The 19,231-nt window shown below is 50.0% G+C and overlaps 1 protein-coding gene across 2 annotated transcripts in view; it reads right to left on the reverse strand.

Annotated features, from left to right (window-relative positions):
- GRK5 (G protein-coupled receptor kinase 5) overlaps nucleotides 1-19,231 on the reverse strand; it is a gene marked incomplete at its 5' end in the record, with an annotated part of 275,319 nt that overhangs the window by 146,469 nt on the left and 109,619 nt on the right.

The following is a 19,231-nucleotide window of genomic DNA, read 5'->3' on the forward strand; positions in this document are numbered from 1 at the left end:
CTGGAGGTCCCACCCAGGCATGGGGCCATGGCCCCCCAGGGACCGAGATGCAGTCACCCATTCCCTGCCCCACAATGGCCCTCAGCTAACATCTGTCAGTGACTTGCCTGTGTGCCCTGCAGTAGCTCGGGATTTTACCTTCATTCAGGATCTCAGGCAGGGCCTCGGACAGCACCCCGGACCTGCTTCCTGCTCTGAGTGGGTATGTAACCCCTCCACCTTCTAACCAACCCAGGAGGAGTCTGGGCAGAACAAGGTCTCTTCTCCCAACCAACAAATCCAGGGACACACAATGTAACTTGGCTCAGGGCTTAGAGCCTCCCAGGCCAGCCGAGCCAGTTTCACCAGCTTGTGCTAGGCCTGTGGCCCTCTCCTGCTGTCTAGGCAAGCCTGGGCAGGCACCCCACCCTCTTGGAGTCCTCCTCACTGAACCGGGAATGGTAAGGCCTTCAGCACAGGCCTGAGAGCAGTGATTACAAGGTAGCCAGGGGTTCCTAACTGGCATCTGAGCTGCTGCAGAGAGCTGAGGCCATAGACAGCCTCTAAGGATGGGACCAGAATCCCAACCTAGTGGCCAGAAAGGAGAAGGAGCTGATGAGGGAGGGGACAAGACATCAGGCTCATCAGGTCTCTGTGTTCCGCTCATCCTATCTTCAGCCCAGCTAACCAGTTCCAGCTCTCTCCTCTCAAGCCTCTAGACATGGCAAAGGTCTCCAATGCCAACAGTCGGAGTGACTATGCACTGGGTACCTGTTGAAAAGCCAGGTACCATTTGACTGGGGTTGTTTTTTTTTTTTTTTGGAGGGAGGAGATGGGAGGTTGCCATAGAGAGCATAAGTTCACCAGAGACAAACAGACAAAGGGAGAGACAGAAAGTGAGAAATCACCCCCCCCCCAGGGGAGATGGCCACACCACAATCCCTTCTCCCCCATTCTCCTCTTGGGATTTTGGGCACACATGCACACGTGCCCAACTGAGTTTAAGTTGCTAGGCCTGGGACTTGAACCATAGTCAACTACGTGGGAGTCCAGCACCTTAACCACTATGCTATCTTCTTGTCCTGAACATGATTTTATTTAATACTTGGAATGACTCTTTGAGGAAGAAACCCCTGGGCCATGGCACAGGTGAAGTAAGAGACGTCTGAGGTTGCACAAACAATTCACCAGTTGGTGACTCCCCACTCACTCCTCCTCCAGTCCAGGCCAACCCACACAAGTGCACACACATGTATGCACACACTGAAGAGTCCCTCTGTTGGCCTTGACATTGGCCAAGTTACCTATAGCCCACAACCCATAAATGGTAGAGCCAAGAACCCAGCCTGAGCAGAATTCAGACACTAGACTCACCCTCACTGTTCTATCTATAATGCTCCCTTTTGGGTGCACTGAAAGCAAATTCTCAGAGGATCTAAAAGAAAGCTGGTGGCAGACTTCAGAAGCCACATGGGGTCCAGGAACAGGAGCAGGAACAAGGGGTTGAGCTGGGGTTCAAGCCTGCGAGCTTCTGGAATAGCTGCAGACGGAACCAGAGCCCTGACAGCTGATCTGTTTGACCCTCGTGCGGCTTGTTTGCTTGCTTGCTCATTTACTGAACCATTTGCCAACATTTAAACATTAGATTTCACATACAAATACAGATTTTGGACTTCTGTCCCACAGTCAGGTATCCCACATGGCAAGAACCAGCTGGAACTGGGCAACAGCTGCCCCAAGGACAGGACATATGGCCTCCAAATGAGCCTGTCCCCACCCAGCTGGGGTCCTCAAGCAGCCACTGGGCCTCTGTAGGCATCTGTGTGTGCACCACCCAGGGAACGGCCACTCTCGAGGTATCAGCATAAACTGTAGGTCAGCAAAATCCAATGCTCCCATCACGCAGCTCATAGGCTACAAGACCAACAAGGACTATTGGAATTCGGCTGGCTCATATCCCTCCCCTGCCCCATCTCCACTCTACTGATTCCCAGACCTGGCTGCAATGAAGCACCTTCTTTGGTAGTGGTAAAATATGCATAATATAAAAGTTACTATTTTAACCACTTTTGGTACACAATTTGGTAGCATTAAATACACTCACACTGCTGTAGAGCCATCACCTCCATTCATTTTCAGAACCATTTCATCTTCCCAAACTGAAACTCTGCACTCATTGAGCAGTACCATATTCCCCATCCTTCCAGCCCCGGGCCACCTCTCTTCTGCTCTTTGTCTCTACGAATTGACTACCCTAACCCTAGATAACACCTGTCAGTGGGATACACATGTACGTATAGGTTCGTTCTTTAAGAAAATTAGCACAGATTCATACAATCAATGTGGGTTGAGCACCTACTAAGCCGTGAACCGTGAACAGGTACTAGGACACGGGACCACAGGAAAAACAGGCATTATTAGGCAACCACCTTCAATGGTTCTCAATCACCCCCGCCCCCCCAAAAAAAAATTCCCCCCCAAGGAACATTTGGCCACTTCTAGAGACATTCTGAGTTGCTGTAGATGGAGTGGAGGGTACTGCTGGCATTAGTGGGTACAGGCAAGGGATGTGGTTAAAAATCACGTCAAGCACAGGCCGATCCCCCAAACAAAGAAGGATCAGATCCAAAGTGTCTAGTACTGAAGTGGGGAAATACTGCCTTTTTTTATTAGAGAGAGAAATTTTTGTTACAGGGCACGTGTGTTTGCCAGAGAGACAAAGACGGAAGGTGGAAAATCACCCCCCAGGGTGGATGATCACACCACAATCCCTTCTCCTCCTTCTTCTCTTGGGATTTTGGGCACACACGCACATGTGCCCAGCTTGGGTTTTTTTTTTTTTTTTTGGAGAGGTTTTTGCTATAGGGCGCGTGCGCTTGCCAGACAGACAGAGAGAGACATAGAGACAGAAAGCGAGAAATCACCCCACAGGGGGGATGGTCACGCCACAATCCCTTCTCCTCCATTCTCCTCTTGGGATCTTGGGCACACATGCACACGCGCCCAGCGTAAGTTTTACGTCACCGGGTCTGGGATGCAAACCACGGTCGACTACATACATGGGAGTCCAGCGACATAGCCATTACACTAACTGCTGGTTCTCCCCAGCTTGGGTTTTAAGCCAACGGGTCCAGGACTCAAACCGTGGTCAACTACATAGGAGTCCAGCATCATAACCATTATGCCATCTGCTGGTCCCAAATGCTGCTTTATTTGATGACCATTTGACCAACTTTTAGGTAAGAGCAGGGATTGGGAGAGATCTGTTAGTTATGACCAGCTGTGGTGGTGGCAGAGCATACAGGGAAGGTGATTCAAGGCCACCTAGAGGAAATAGCACAGCTGAGGCTGTGGCCTAGAACTGAGCAAGCATGGGCACCACACAGCCACCTGGGGGCTACCCCAGGCCGAGGGTACAGACTCCACAGCTACCGCCTGGGACCTCTTCCTCCTAATTCTTACTTCCTCAGTTTCCAGACCAGGGCAGGAGGAGGGGTGGATGCGGTAGGCAGAATATGTTCCCCAAAGATGTCTACAGTCTAATCACTGGAGTCTGTGAATATGTTAGGTTACATGGCAAGGGGCAATTAAGATAGTAGACAGAGGGGCTGACAGGTGGTATGGTGGTTAAGGCGCTGGACTCCCACATGGCTACTGTGGTTCGGGTCCCGGACCTGGCAGTTTGCTTTCTTATCTTCCCTTTCTCTCTCTCTCTAGTCAAATAATAATAAATTAAATTTAATTGATCATTTTTTTAAAAAAAAGACTGCAAACAGAATTACAGATAACAATAGGCACATTATCCTGGATTATCCAGGTGGGCCCAGTATAACCACGAAGACCCCTAAATGTGGAAGAGGGCTGCAGATGTGAGCTCAGAGCGACGCAAGGTGAGAAAATCCCAACTAGCCAATGATGGCTCTGAAGATGGAAGGGGCAATGAGCCAAGGAATGCAAAGAGCTTTAGAAGCTGGAACAGGTGCGAAGAGATCTTCCTCTAGAGTCTGCAGAAGGAACGCCGGCCTGCTGACACCTCGATTTTCACACACCTTGATTTTAAGCTGGCCTGCTGACACCTTGATTTTCACACACCTTGATTTTTAACTCAGTAAAACCCATGTCACTTCTGAGTTCCAGAACCCTAAGACAATAAATGTGTGTTGTTTGCAGCAGCAATATGAAACAAATTCAAGGTACCCCCTAAATGGCAACAGGGCCAACTAAGTACCCTCCCCACCCACTTCTAGCCTAAAAATCCCATGAAAGAAACCCTTCTCCATAATCCAGACAGGCAGGAGAAAAGTTGCACATCTGAACAACAAAGCCTAACTTAGAGAGGTCACCACTTCCAGACAAGTATTGGGCTCTTGTTGTTGGGATGTCAAAGTGCAAATTGATAACTAAAGTGTTGACATTGTTTATTATTTCAATGGGCTTTATTGTTTCTCTGTATCCTGAGAGGTGGCCAAGCCCCACCCCCCCCCATGCTACTACAGGAATTCTTCCTGCATCTGGCCCTGTGGCCCCAGCTGACCCAGGCCTGCGTTCTTACCTGGAGATGAGGGTGTCAGGCCTACAAGGAGCTAGGCCCACCACCTCCCCATTTTCCCCTGCCTTAAATCTGGCCAGGCCCTAGCAGCAGAGACGGTCAGCTCCTGGGCCTGACCATCCACAGGCTTAGCCCATTCTTCTTGACCATGTATTCAAGCTCTTCAGGCACCTCCAAGCTTTATTTCCCTCTCTGCCACTGCTCTCAGGGCCTTTGCACTTGGCATTTCTTGTGCCAGCAGCATGTTCTCCCTGCTTTTCTGAATTATTTTTTCACTCAAGCTTCAAATCATGGCCTAAAACCCACCATCCTGGAAGGCTTCTCTGACCCTGGCAGCCTATTCTTGGCCTTCTCCATACACACAGAAATGTCTAGGAAGCAGTGTCCAGTCTGTCTTTCCCACCTGTACATCCAAATCAGCTTCTAGACTCATGTATCCACTCTCTCAACACAGTCAGTACATTTTCACGAACTCATTTAACCGCTACGTGTGAAGTGACCACTAGATTCCCAGCCCCAGTCCGTGGCTCTTACCACCACAGTAAATCGTCCTATTTATTTACTTGCACGTCCTCGATCTCTCCTGGGCTGACAGCAGATCTGCGATTGCAGGGGCCTGCATTTCTTTGCACTCTGTTACTCTCCCCTTTGGCCTACTGTAGATGCTCGAACAGGATTTCCTGAGTGAAGACAAGTGTCTCACTTTACCCGCAGCCACCTGGCAGCCCCCATGACCCCTGTATGCATCACTGTCCCCCTATGACCCCGTAGGCACAGTTCTCTGTGCCAGAAATGGCCTTTCCTGGTCATCCCACCTGTCAAAGCCCTGCTTGTTCTTCAAGTGCAACTGTAATACCCTTCCCGTGTTGCCCTTGAGAGGCAGAGCCCCGTCCTTTGTCCCCAACCCCTCTCCCAGCTCAGATTAGATGTGCTCCTGGAGTGGGGCAGGGACGCAGCTAATTCAATGTTGAATGGGAAGCTCTATCCAGTTATGTTGGCTGGCTGGTAACCCAACGAGTCTTTGTGGGAATAAACACCAACTTCTCCACCAACCTCTCAACTTAGCACTGAACTAGAAACTGCACATTTGACCCTCATTCAGTGGCTAATCCCTTTCACAGATGAGAAAGCTGAGGCTCAGGAAGAGGAATGAACAGGGCCAATGAATGAAGCACATGCGCCAACAGGAGTAGTATCTTCTCCCACTCGCATTGGTCCACAGTCATTTCCTGTCGCAAGTAACCTTGGGTTTTATTTGCTTCACTAACTGACCTACTGCTCAGTTTCCTTTCCACGTAGCAGAAACGAAGACGGCCAGGTCCTGTCCTTGTGAACATACAGTTGACTTCATGCACCAAACAGCAAAGACGGGCAAGGAGCTGGGGCTGTAGCCCATCAGGCAGAGAGGCTGCGTGGAGGAGCTTTTCCAGCCAGGAAAAGAGAGGGCAGCAACTGAGGCCCAGGACAGGTCAAGAGGGCTTCTGGACCATGGGACGAAGGGGCAGAGATTGAAGGTCACCCACTCCTGTCTCTGAGGAAGGCAGCGAAGGACCAGTGTGACAGACCTGTCACCTTGAGTGGAAGGAAGGAGGACAAAGCAAAACCAGGAGGAAGGAGGCCAGTATGAAGATGCGAGTGTCCCCTGACTCAAGGCTGTGGGCTCCCCTCTATGAAGGAAACTGCTTATCAAATCCCACCCTCTTGCTTCTGCTTTCTCCAGTTGAGGGACCTCTGTGGCTACCAGAAATGGCCTCATGCAGGGGCCCACCTGCCAGGCTGGGAAGGTGTGATAAGGGGGTGGCAGAGCAGGAGGAGTGAGAGTGGCCAACAAAAGGGGTGGGGGCCCCTCCAGCAGGAGAGCATGTCCTAGCAGGGCACAGAGTACAGGACTTGGGACTGTGGAGGAGCCAAGTAATAATAAATATACCTACCATTTCTTAAACATGGGCCCAGCACTCAAAACAGGGTGAACTACTGAGAAACTAATTGGCCTTTCTTTTTCTCCTGTGGGTGCCACCAGGGAAGAATAAAAAGATATCACCCCCCCCACCCCCAAATGCCAAGAGAGAAGGGTTATCATGGTGGGAGAAGAAACTGGCTGGCTGTTATTCTTACCTTTGCTCTTCTTTTCTTTAAATTTTCTTTTTTTTAGTTTGTGCATATAGAGCATATGTACTTGCCAGAGAGATAGAGAGATAGAGAGCGAAAGTGAGAAAGCACCCCCTCCACCCAGGAGGGATGGCCATCCACCCCGAAATCTCTTCTCCTCCACTCTCCTCCTCCAAACTTCTCTCGGGATTTTGGGCACACATGCACATGTGCCTGGTGTGTTTTTCAAGCTGCCAGATCCAGGACTCAAACTGCACAGCCACGCACATAGGATCCAGCCACTTTAACTATCACGCCATTCACTGGCCCAACATTGCTATTCTTGAGGGTAGTGTTTGTGTTTTGAAGACAGAGACTGAAGTGAGCTGAACTGAAACCAGAGGCAGAGGAAGCTGAAAAAGCTGCTGTACTTCCAGGACCATAGTGGGGAAAGACCTGAGCTCCAGGAAGGCATGGCCCCAGTGACTGCTTGATTCCAGCAGGGTGGGTGAGGTGAGGTCCAGTGACTGGGGCTCTGAGTAGGGAGAAGCCTCCAGCCTCCAAAGCCTGTGACCGGCCTGGCATAGCAGAGTGGTCAAAGGAGGCTGACAAAACCAGCAATAGCAATGGCCAGGATGGTCTGAGGTCTAATTTCCGGGACTCCGTGGGCTCATGGGCTTCATTTACCATCCTTTGGAGAGCAAAGGGTGGGACAGATTTTCACAAAACAATCGACCATAGCCTGCTCATCAGTCTTACCATATATTTCATCTGGAAATGAAAGAAATGTGGCATTTCTTACATTTCTGGGGTCAGGGAATAACTGGTACTGTTAATACTTTGTCTTCTTTATTCCTTGTATCAACTCTATTAAGGAGGCCCTATAGGGGGAGATCTTCCAAAAGTTCATGCAAAGTGCATATTATGAAAAAAAAAAAGCATGCATAATTTCAATTTTTTTGCACCAAAATAAACTTAGGTGTTTTTCACACTTTTTGAAGTCCACTCATTTTACTGAATCCATTTTATAATGAAGAAATAGTCCTCCAGAAAGAGCCAAGAACCTTGGCTCAAATCCCTCAGCCAGTTTGTGTCACGATCTGAAGCAGGACTTAGGTGTTCTGATTCCTAATCTAATGTCCTTTTCCTCCCTGGGATCAAAAGAACACTTCATTAGAGGAAGGTTTTATGGAAGAAGCTGAGGAAGTTTCTATGCATTTGTCTGAAAGGCTTCCTTCTGGTCCTTAAATTAATGGTTCTCACTGTGATCCTTAGACCAGCAGCATCAGCATCACTGAGGGACTTGTTAGAAATGCAAATTCTGGACTATCCAGTGGCATGGTGGTTAAGGTGCTGAATCCCACGTACCAAACTATGTGGTTCAAGTCCTGGACAAGGCAGCTTGAAAAACATGCCAGGCACCTGTGCACACATGCCCAAAATCCTGAAAGGAGAAACGGAAAAGGAACTGCCGTGTGGCACTCAAGGCAGATGCTTGCTCACTTTCTTTCTCTCTCTCTCTCTCCCTCTTTTTTCCTGTGAGAGCACATGCCTCAAGCAATTTTTTTAAAAAGCAGTGAAGCAATGGCCATCCTAGACCTATAGAATCAGAAACTCTGGGGCCAGTAAAGGGCCCTCAGATGCTCACTCTAATGCACTCAGATGTACTCACTCTCAGTTTAAGAACCAGTGCCCTAGAGGTCAACAGCAACGCAGTGATAAAATGCAATGCCCTGCAAGGCTGACCCACATGGGAAGGTTCGGGATGCCCATCTAAGCCCTGAGTACACAGAACAGCACGAGCCCATTGTCTGAGGCTGGCTGAGGAGCTGAGGGTGGGTTGTGGCATCAAGACCCTGCTGGGGTTGCAATCTGTGTGTGTGTCTCTTTCTCTCCATGGAACACACACACACACACACACACACACACACACATTTAAATTTTATTTATTGTTATCGCTCTTTAGTTTGACCAGAGAGAGAGAGAGGTAAAGTGAAAAATCAAGCCAACAAGTCCAGGACTCAAACCACGGTTGGCCATGCCACCTGCCAGTCCCTATATACATATTTTTTAAAATAATCACTGCTCTAAATTAAGCTGAAGTTCCTTAGTGTCACAGGGAAAAGCAATGTGGACCCACTCCTTCTGAATATCTCTCCCTCTCTGATTTGTTATTTCTACTCTATTTCTTCTAGAAAAGATCTGAAGAAATACATGGTCAAGTGGACTAAAAATATTTTTCCCTGCTACAAACTTCGGTGATCCCGGGTTCTGATTCCAACAAAACCCAAATGTCACAGTGTGCTATGTGAGGTGAGTTGAAGCAAGATGCTTGAGAGCCTCAAGTCATTTACCAGGTCACCAGCAGGGGTGTGAGGACAAATGGTATGAGGACCCTTCTGCCTCCAGACAGCCCAAGGGATTTGTTGGGAGAATGCAGCTCAGCTGTGGCCTGGATACAGCCAGGTCAGTGAGCTGGCCTCGGCGCCCTGCCCCACACTCTCCAGGCCCTGATGGGCTCCCTAGGAAGATAGACAGGACCTCAGACTTCACACCTACCATCAGTCCCGCTGGTGCCTTTTTGCATTCCTATGGCCTTTGGGCCTTTTTGTTCCACAGATCTCAGAGAGGATCACCTCTGGAAATGGGAATTCCAGGATCCACAGAGAACCTGATAGATATTCTGACGTCGTGGGCCCTGGGCGAGTGGGGACTGTTTTCCCACAGACACTCTTGGCCTTTCCACAGACCACCCAGGCTCACTCAGTTCTGTAGTCAGGCCCCAGATATATAACGAAGAGGTCGACAGGCCTTTGGCTCTGGCTCCTGGGAGATAACCTTAAAATCCTTAGAATACGCTGAGTGATAGAGTATCTTTCTGATTTACTTACAATGGTCCCCTAGAACCATAACTAACGGGATGACTCAGGATGGGGCTGACAATGCCAGAAAGGCCAACCTTGTGATCAGAAGGTAGGGGCTTTAAGCTGTGTGATACCATTGTGACTTCTAGGGAGAACAGGGCACTGGAGATGAGTTGGACCACAATAGAACCCCAATAAAAATGCTGGGCCTGGAGGCCTGGGTGAGCACCACTACTGGCAATGATGCATTCTGAGGATATGGAAGCTTCAGGTTTGGGATCTTCCCAGACCTTGCCCTATAGGCTTCTCCCCATTTTCTGGTTTGGATTTATATTCTTTTGCTATAATAAAACTGGTAGTGAATATGGTGTCTTCCTGAGTTCTGTGAGTCACACTAATAAATTATCAACCAGGCAGGTTCAGGGAACCCCTGAATTTATAGCCATGTTCAGAAGTGCGGGCAGCCCGCAGACCCCCAAACTTAGGGCTGGTGTCGAAAGTGAGGGCAGCCTTGTGGGACCGTGCTCTTAATCTGTGAAGTCTGCGTTAACTCTGAGTAGTTACTGTCAGAATCGCAGCCACCGAGGCCACTAAGCCCTTAGGACAGTTCAGCCTAGGTCATTACCCATTGTCTAGAATGATTGGCCAACTCATCTTTTCTCATGTCACAGGGCAGACCAGATTCTAAAAGAATCCAATCAGGTCTGGTCCTTGTTCATGGACAGGGTGGGGTGAAAGGGCAAGGTCAAGGGCACAGCAAGACAGTTTTCCAGGTCAAAGCAGAAGCCCCTGGAGTGCTGGGCATAACCCGGGGCAGCATGAGGGGGTCACAGAAACAACTGCCCTACCAAAGCAGTTTGGGGCACTGCTCGTTAAAGGCACAAGGACATGGGGTAAAGAGGGACACAAAGGGACCCCAGGGCTTCCCTTGTGGTCCCAGGACCAGCTTGTGGTTTGGGAGGTCAAAATTATGTTAATACAAGAGATCAAATGTGTTAGAAATTCCAGTATGTCCTGAAGTGGGTCTTTCAAATATGTATTCATGGGGAAGGAAAGCCATAAACTTGGAAGAGCTGGTCTCAGGCGTCTGACTGTGGTCTGGGAGGTTTTTGGATGTCCTAGTGACTGTTCGTGGGAAGGATCTCTCCACTGCGTTCCCGGCCACAAAAGACCGATGACTCACCTGCTCTCGGCAGGTCAACTGGAAGGTAGTGTTACAGGTCTGCCTCTGACGTCTATGAGGCTAAAGAATCTGTTCGATTCTTTTTTACCCAGGTGAACTTTTAGGACTCAGCTTCCAGTGCGCTGACGGCAGGGCCGGGCTGGTTTTCCAGAAAAATATCACTGTGGGGAGACTGTGAGTGTTCTCAGAGTCAGATCTGGCCCAGCAAAGCGGAGGAAGCTGATTTTTCTGATGAGGATGGATTGTCTCTGCGTCTCTTGCCCTCTGCTGAGCCCTCCCCACCACCGGTATTTCTTTCCCATCCACCTGGACTCAGCCATCTTTGCCACTGCCAGAATGGCACGCCCCGCTAAAACTGATGAGGGGTGGGCACGGGGCCTCAGTGATTCAAAGTCTCTTTTTATCCAGCCCCAAACAGGGAAGATCCCAATTACAGGGCCAGCTCAGGGGCTGCGTCACCAAGTGAGTCAAGCCTTTTCAGAAGCAACATGACTCCAGTCAAGTGTACGTGGGATGACCTCAGCCTGCAGGGGACTTTCTCTAGCCCAGTGCACTTGGCAACCACGGTGAAAGGGAGATGAGCCCCTAGGGGAGTTAGGAGAAAGCACCGCCCCTCTGGCCTCAGTTTCCTCATCTGAGATCCAGGAGGGGACGGACTGCCAGGGCAGGATGACAGAACCTTTTTGTCAAAAGAGTTTTACTATAAGATCCCCACAGGTGAGACAGATGAGGCCAGAAGCCCAGTTCTGTCTTTGTATAGTAGCTCTCACCTTCTCAAAACATCCATGCTTGACAGAGTATCTGCCTCAGTATACCCTCCTGCACAAAGCTTTTCTGGACAGCCCCTGAATCAAGGTCGTCCCAGCTTAAACCCTCTTCCCCTCCTTGATCTTCCATTACTGCAGTGTCCCAAAGTCCTCTGGAGGTCAGGGTCCAGTGGCGCGAGGTGGAGACAGCTCCCCCATCTAACTACTGATTGAAATGTTCAGAAGAAGACAACCCAAGGAGCTGCCAATGGCACCTGCAGCCCAGGACCTTCTGAGATAGGAGTCATGTATGGGAGTCAACTCTGGGTGGCCAGGTCACTGCTTCTTAGGACAGAAAGCATCAAGAACCTTGAGGAGCCATGGCACGAGACCAGAGGGTATGGACAATAGACAGGAGTTGGGGGGGGAAGAGATGGCAGGTGGTGAGGTGGTTAAGATGCTGGACTCCCACATGACAGACCACAGTTTGAGTTCTGGACCCAGTGGTTTAAAAATCACACTGGGAGGTTGGCAGGTGGTATAGTGGTTAAAGGCACTGGATTCCCTCATGGCTGACCATGGTTTGAGTTCCGAACCTGGCAGCTTGCTGTCTCACTTTCCCTTTCTTTCTCTATCTCTCTCTGGTCAAATTAAAAAATAATAACAAATGGAATTTGATAAATAAATACTTTTTTTTTAAAGATTTTTTTTTTTAAATCATGTCAGATGCGTGTGTGTGCATGCCCAAAATCCCAGAGAAGAATGTAGAAGAAGGGATTGCAATGTGGCCATCACCTCTGGGGGTTGATTTCTCACTTTCCCTTTATCTCTGTCTACCTCTCTTGGGTGAGCACAAGTGCCCTATGACTAAAAACCTAAAAAAAAGATAGATGTGGGGTCTGAGGACACAAAATCTCCTCCGGTCCAAGGGACCATTCCACAACCTGATGCCACCGCCAGCTTCACCATGTGATGGGGCTGGCCTTCTTTACATACAGAGAACACTTCACTTCAGGGTCCTAAGGCATAGGCCCCAGTCACACAAGATTGAGCCCGAGGATGGGTTCTGAAGGCTGTTATTCTGTGGGCACAGCTAGGCCAGGGAGCCAAACTTGGTAAAACAAGGAGGCCGTGGGGAGGGACTGTCAGCCTTTCCAGGCCTTATCAGTCTGCCGGGTTGCTTAGTTGAGGGCATCCATTGTTCAAGAGGACCCCACCAAAAGTCATGGTAGGCAGATGAGACCAGGGGCATCGGCATACCCCAAGCCTTCAGTGGCTCAATCCTGTGCAGGACAAGACGTGGGAAGCAAAGACGCACGATTCTCCTGACCCCAGAAAGTTCCATGGTGCTACAGATCCCAGCTACAAGACTCTGAAACCTCTCACTGGAGTGGTGTGAGGCGTGTGGGGTGGCACAGGGCATGTGGGGCCTGCGGTCTGTGGGCAGGTTCCAGCACCTCCAGGCCCCACCTCATGGCCACACCACAGTCGGGTTCCCAGAGCAGAAAAACCTCAGCCACAACCAGAAGGATCCCACAACCTCAAATTAGGAAAACCAAAACCAACATCAGGCTTGGTAACTGATCACCATGGGGACGGGGATACAGGGCCCCTCCCCAGCACACTGAGCCTGAGAAGGAGGAGGACCCCTGGTGTGCCCCAGGGAGGTGGAGAGGCTGGAAACAGTCGCTCCCAGGAAACCCTCCCACTGAGGGCACTGCTGAGAATGAGCCAGTGCTGAGAAGACTGCCTCCCTTGAGTGACACCTGTGCTGTGAGCCAGAGGTGCTCATACACACTGACTGGTGGACTCTTCACTGGCATACAAGTGGGTGTCAATGCGTTCTTGTCTGAGCCCTGCCACACCAGTCAGATGGCCTTGCTCAAGCCACTCAGTGCTTTCTCCAGCCAATGAAGACAATGCTATCCACTTTGCAGGACTGTGTTAAGGATTTTTTTTTTTTAATTTGCTATAGGACATGGGCACTCACCAGAGAAAGAGAGAGGGAGTGAGAGAAAGTAAGAAAGCACCTCCTACCCCTCCCCCAGGGGGATGGCCATGCCACGATCCCTTCTTTTCCATTCTTCTCTCAGAATTTTTGGGCATGCATGCACACGTGCCTGGCATGTTTTACAAACCTCCAGATCCAGGACTGGAGACACACAGTCAGCCATGTGAGAGTCAGCCACCTTAACCACCACACCACCTGCTGGCCCTTTGTTAAGGATTAACGCTATGTACGCAAAGTAACTAGCACAGTATAGGTGCTACAAAATATGGCCATCACCATCAACACCACCCTCGCTACTATTACCATCACCACCATTACAACATAATGGGAGTGATGACTCCCATTATCACCACCATTAACAACACCATCACCACACTCACCATCATCCAACCACCACCATCATCGTCTCCACCTCACTACCACTTCCATCACCAACTAAGGACAGAGTTGGCAAGTGACAAACTACAACCTCAAGTCTAAGTCTTCTGACCCCAAGTTTAGACATGTTTCTACCCTTCTACCTACCCCACTACACACACACACACACACACCTTCCTCTTCAGTGGTCTGTCAGCCTCTGTTCTAAAGTTTCCAGGGGATGTCATAAGAAGCCACACAAGGGGCAACATGATTTAGCCCTCACTGCCTCTCTGACCTCACCTCTTCCTCCTCTCACCTTCACGCATTCACTCACTTCATACTATCTCCTCACTGCTCCTCAAACACCCCGGCATGGCCTACCTGAGGACTTTGCTCTAGCCTGGGAGTCAGTGAGGGTCTCTAGGTCACATAGACAACATGTAAATAAATGGGCAGTGCTATATTCCAATAAAACTTTATTTTCAAAAACAGGCAGTGCTGGAATTGGCCCTATAGAGCAATTGGTCTTAGAATCCTCTGCTCTCCCTGGTCCCTTCACCTGGAATTGTCTTCCTTCTCCCCAGGTGAAAACAGCCTCAGGACTAACACCTTCACCTCCTTTAAGTATCTGCACAGCTCTTACTTTCTCCATGAGGCTGACTCCTGACAGCTTTTTTGTTAATTGCCATAGGGTGTGTACACTCACCAGAGAGAGCAAAACAGAGAGGGGGAAGAAAAAAGTATCCCCAAAGGTGTGGTCATGCCATAATCCCTTCTCCTCCATTGCTCCATCCTATTGGAATTGTGGGTACATCCATGGCCGGTTGTTCAAGCTGCTAGGGCCAGGCACGAACCATGGTCAGCCATGAGGCTATGGGGCTGGCCCCCTGACAGTCTTCCTTAAAAAATAACTTACTTAACTGAAACTCAGGTAACGTAGAATGGACCACTTTAATGGGAGCAAACAATACAGTGGCATTCATGGCATCCACACGGTGCTACCACCTCCTCCATTCATTCCAAAGTATCTCCATCACTCAGATACGACCCTTGATCTCCCTTTTTAATACTACAACCTGCCCCCCACCACCACCCTGCTCTCCTGCTCCTTCCACCTTTCTGTTCATCTTTAGTTCCCACCACACGTATCACCTGGCAGCATTGGACACAGCATGTCGTCCCTCACTGCCCGTCTCCGCCTGCCTTCCCCTGGAATGCAGGCTCATGAGGGCAGGCAGCTTCGTCTGTTCCCTGTTGCATCCCAAGCACCCAGAACAGTGCTTGGGTACAGCGACTGCTTAGTCAGTCTATGGTAAATGGATGAATGGGTGAACAGATGGGAAGGTAGGACCAGAAAGAAAGAGATAGTTTCCTAACGGACTTAGAAACCGTAAGCTTCCATTTTCCTTTCTGTAAATGAGAATGCAACCTTCCCAGCAAGGGGTAGGGTACCCACAGCTTCCTCAGCTCTTCCCCTGGGTGCCTCCACCCTTATCACCCTGACCTGGAGGAAGAGCCTTCCTCCTAAGGTGACCTGGCAAGAGCATGGGCTCTTTTCAGGCAGGCAGGGTTGGACTTCTGCCTCCTCTGTCTACAAGCTGAGTGACCACAGGCCACTTCCCCACCCTCTCTGAGTCTGGGCTTCCAATTGGCCTAATAACCAAAGCCATATGTAAGAGTGATCAGAGAGGCACAGGAGGTCCATGCACAGTGCCAGGATGGGCTGGGCACTATCCAACCTGAAGCCCTCCCTGTTCCCCATCCCACCTCCTCAGTCCCCCACTCTCCTTCCCTGCGGCGGCCTCACTTTCCCTCTATTCCTTCACATCGCTTTAGGATTATAAAGAGCATTTCCTTCAAGAGCAAGCAGACCCCAGGCTTCCCGCACAAGCACTACTGACCTGAAAAATGTCCTTTCCAAGAAAAATAATTTTTTACACATACATTCGTGCTAACTTTGCTTTTGCCCACAGCAGTTTTCACAGTTGAGAAAGTCTGGCCACAAAAATTAACTTTTCATCACAAGAGTAATCCCCTTCTCTCAGCAAAGCCCAAATTGGGTCACTTCTATCTTCATTCTGTTTTTTCTGAGTGAAAGAAGAGACAGTGAGGACACGGGAGCCGACCGCTGAGAAATGCCCTGGCAGCTGTAGGTTGGCCCCTTGCAGCACAAGCATGGCTATTTTGTTAGAGAAATAAACAAGACTATTTGCTCAGGAAAAATGTCCCAATTTTTCACAGGATATTCATAAAAATATTTGCATTTCCCTGTGAGTAATAATTACTTCTCCTCTCCTCAGAATTTTTGCATCATCTATTTAAAAGAAGCTGAATAAACTCTTTTTTTTCTTTTAAGAGAGATTTTTGCTATAGAGAGGGTGCCCTCACCAAAGAGACAGAAAGACAGAAACCAAGAAATCACACACACCACCCCCCCAAGAGTTGACCACTCTGTAATCCCTTTTCCTCCATTCTCCTCTTGGAATTTTGGGCATGCACACACACACGCAACGGGCATGAGTTTTAAGCTGCCAAGTTCAGGACTTGAACCACAGTTAACTGCATGGGAGTGCAGCAACATAACCATTATACCATCTGCTAGTACTGCTGAATAAACTCTTAAGAGTTCCTTCCCCAACAAAATCCACCCAGCATCTGGGCATGTTATGACGCAGATCTGACTGATGCAGAAGGCCCAGGAAGTCTGAAGCATTAGGAGCCAGGCCCTCACCCTAGTGTTTCACTTCTATCATCTCTGAGCCTCACGACACCACAGCAAAGTAGAGTCACTTTGCAGATGAGGAAACACGCCCAGAGTAGCTAAGTATCTGATCCATAGTTGCATAACTGCTAAATGGCTGAGCTGAGATTTGAACCTAAAAATGGCTGATTCTTACTCTCGGTCCATGAAGATGTCATGGACTCATTAAGGGATAGGTGAGAACTGGGCCCTGAGAAAGTTCCCCCAAATTCTAAGGCCACAGAAGCCCAAAACCAGCTTCCAGAGGCACCTGCAGAGAGAAGTTTCCAAGGCAAAGATGATGTCTCCCAAACCAGGGTCCAGAAGAGAGGTACTGACTCCCACCTGCCTCAGCTCCAAACACGTTCTCCCCAAAGCTGCCCCATCTCAGTACACAGTAGCACTAGCCACCCAGTCACTCAGGCCAAAAACCAGATGCTATCCCTAACTCCACCTACCTCCTAGCCTCTGTGGTCAACAGCCTCCAAGATGGCCCCAGTGACTCCTGCTTCCTGCATAGCCTCTTGCCACCTGGAGCCCTGGTGAGGAGCCAGGCTGATCAAATCTCAGGTCTCAGGGATCCTTATGATGAATTTACTGGCAGTTAAACCACATTCCAAGAAAGGCAAAGGGATCCTATTTTTTATGCTCCTAGACAGGTCCAGAGGGCCTCACCTTAGGTTCCATAGAGCTGGCACTTTGTCCTTTTGTTTTGTATCTTTTGTTTGTTTGTTTTTAGTGTGCTATAGGGTATGTGCACTACCAGAGAGAAAGAAAGAGGAAACACCCCTCAGAGGAAATAGCCAGAAAGGCTGGGCTACAATCCTTTCTCTGTCATTGTCTTCTCGGGATTTAGGGCATGTATGCACACGTGTCTGGTGTGATTTTCAAGTCGACGGGTCTGAGATTTGAACTGCCCAGCTGCCTGTGTGGGATTCAGTGCCTTCACCACCACACCACCACCAGATGGCCCCAGCACTGCTTTCTTGAAAAGCGATTTAAATTTCTGGCCCAATAAAGCATTTTCTAGGGTCCTAGAGACTCCCAACAGGGCCAAGGTCAGAACTGTCCCTTCCAAAGATTCCATCAGAACCCACTTCAGTCCAGTGTAATTTCTAAGAGCTTCAGAGTTAAGCAGGCTGGGTTTGACATCTGGTTCTACCTGTGTAGCTGCGTGACGCCAGGCAATCTGCTCAACCTCTCTTAGTAGATTCTTCAACTATGAAATGCAGAGACTTCCACCCTCTTCAGAGAGTTGCTGGAGGGACTAAATGAGGCCATGAATAGAAAGTACTTAGCACTCATCAGTGATCAGTACCGGTGAACAGTCACTTTACTCTCACCCCTAACCCTACACCTCATGTGAGGGTCACAGGACCTGGGGACTGTCCTCGATCATCCTCCCCACACTCCCAGTAGGTCTTGCATTCCCTGGCACACCTCCCTCCCACGGCCTTACTGAGTTCAGCTCCACCTCTCCAAATCTCTCCCAAGCGCTGCTCAGACTCCCACTGAGGAATGGCTTGGTGGCCAGCACATGGTCCTTGTACTCAGGGACTTGCAGGCTTAACTGACAAGTACCCAGGTGATGAGGACAAGACCCAGTTGTGGTAGCACACACTGATAGATGCTGGCTGTTTGGAGCATGGAGGCCACATGGGAGCCTGGGTTCAATTCTTGGCCCACCCTAAGAAGTCAGGAACACTGGTGCATGCCTGTAGTCCCAGCTACTCAGGAGGCTGAGGCAAGAAGGTCCCACTAGAATGAGATTCTGCCTAACAAAACAAAATAAAACACAACCAGTACTAGAGAACAAGGGCTTTTGGAAGAGGGAGCTGTGAAGGCAGAGTGGAGGGGCTGTAAACCCAGCCCGTGGAGTCAAGCAAGGTTTCCTGAAGGAGACAGCACTTGAGCTGGACCCTCTCTGCTTTGGGGGCCATACAAGCCAGGCCTGGGGGAGGGGAGGGGCTGTGGAAGGAACTCTGCAGTTGGAACCAGTTTCTGCCCAGGCTCAGGAGCCCTAGCCCCAGATACCAGCTCTCCCAGCCTCAGCGCACCTCCTTACCCTCACTGCAGGGAGCACCAGGCAGGAGCTGCGAGATCCTCCTTCCCTCCTGTTCTGTCTGGAAAGTGGGGAAAAGGGAGATGGCCAGGCCATCCTGCCACCATCCCCAACCACCTACAAAGCCATGCTGCCTCAGGGTCAGACTCCCCAGGAACCAGTATGGTAAATGGGGTCTAATTCCAGGCCCAGCACTGCAGTCTAATGCTAAGGGGCTCCTGCTGGTCCCCAGGAATCAGGAAGCAGCTGGACTCAGTGGGATAGGAACTGGGGCGAGGGAGCCAAATATCCTGTGGTAGGGGAAAGGACTGAAGCTATAAAGAAGTAGCAGGCCAGCTCAGTGGTCATTCAGAGAGCTGCTGGCTAACTTCCCCACCCTGAACTCTTTCCTGCTTTCACCTTTCCCTTCAGTGGCAGGAAGCCAAAGGAAGCCCCACAGAGAGGGCTGCTACTGGGAGGGCGGGGGAGGACTTGCGGGGGAGGAGCACCACAGGCCTGCCCCACACCTGACTATCAAAGAAAGGGTGGGAGTCCCAGCCCAAGTAAAGCTCTTCGCAGCCATGGGTTGCTTCTACTTCAACAGGATACAGCATAATAGCCATTCACAGAGTGGAGTGTGTGCGGGGGGGGGGATGGGGGGGGGGGGGGG

This window comes from Tupaia chinensis, unplaced genomic scaffold (assembly GCF_000334495.1).
Source record: "Tupaia chinensis unplaced genomic scaffold, TupChi_1.0 Scaffold000683_1, whole genome shotgun sequence".
Taxonomy (NCBI): Eukaryota; Metazoa; Chordata; class Mammalia; order Scandentia; family Tupaiidae; genus Tupaia; species Tupaia belangeri.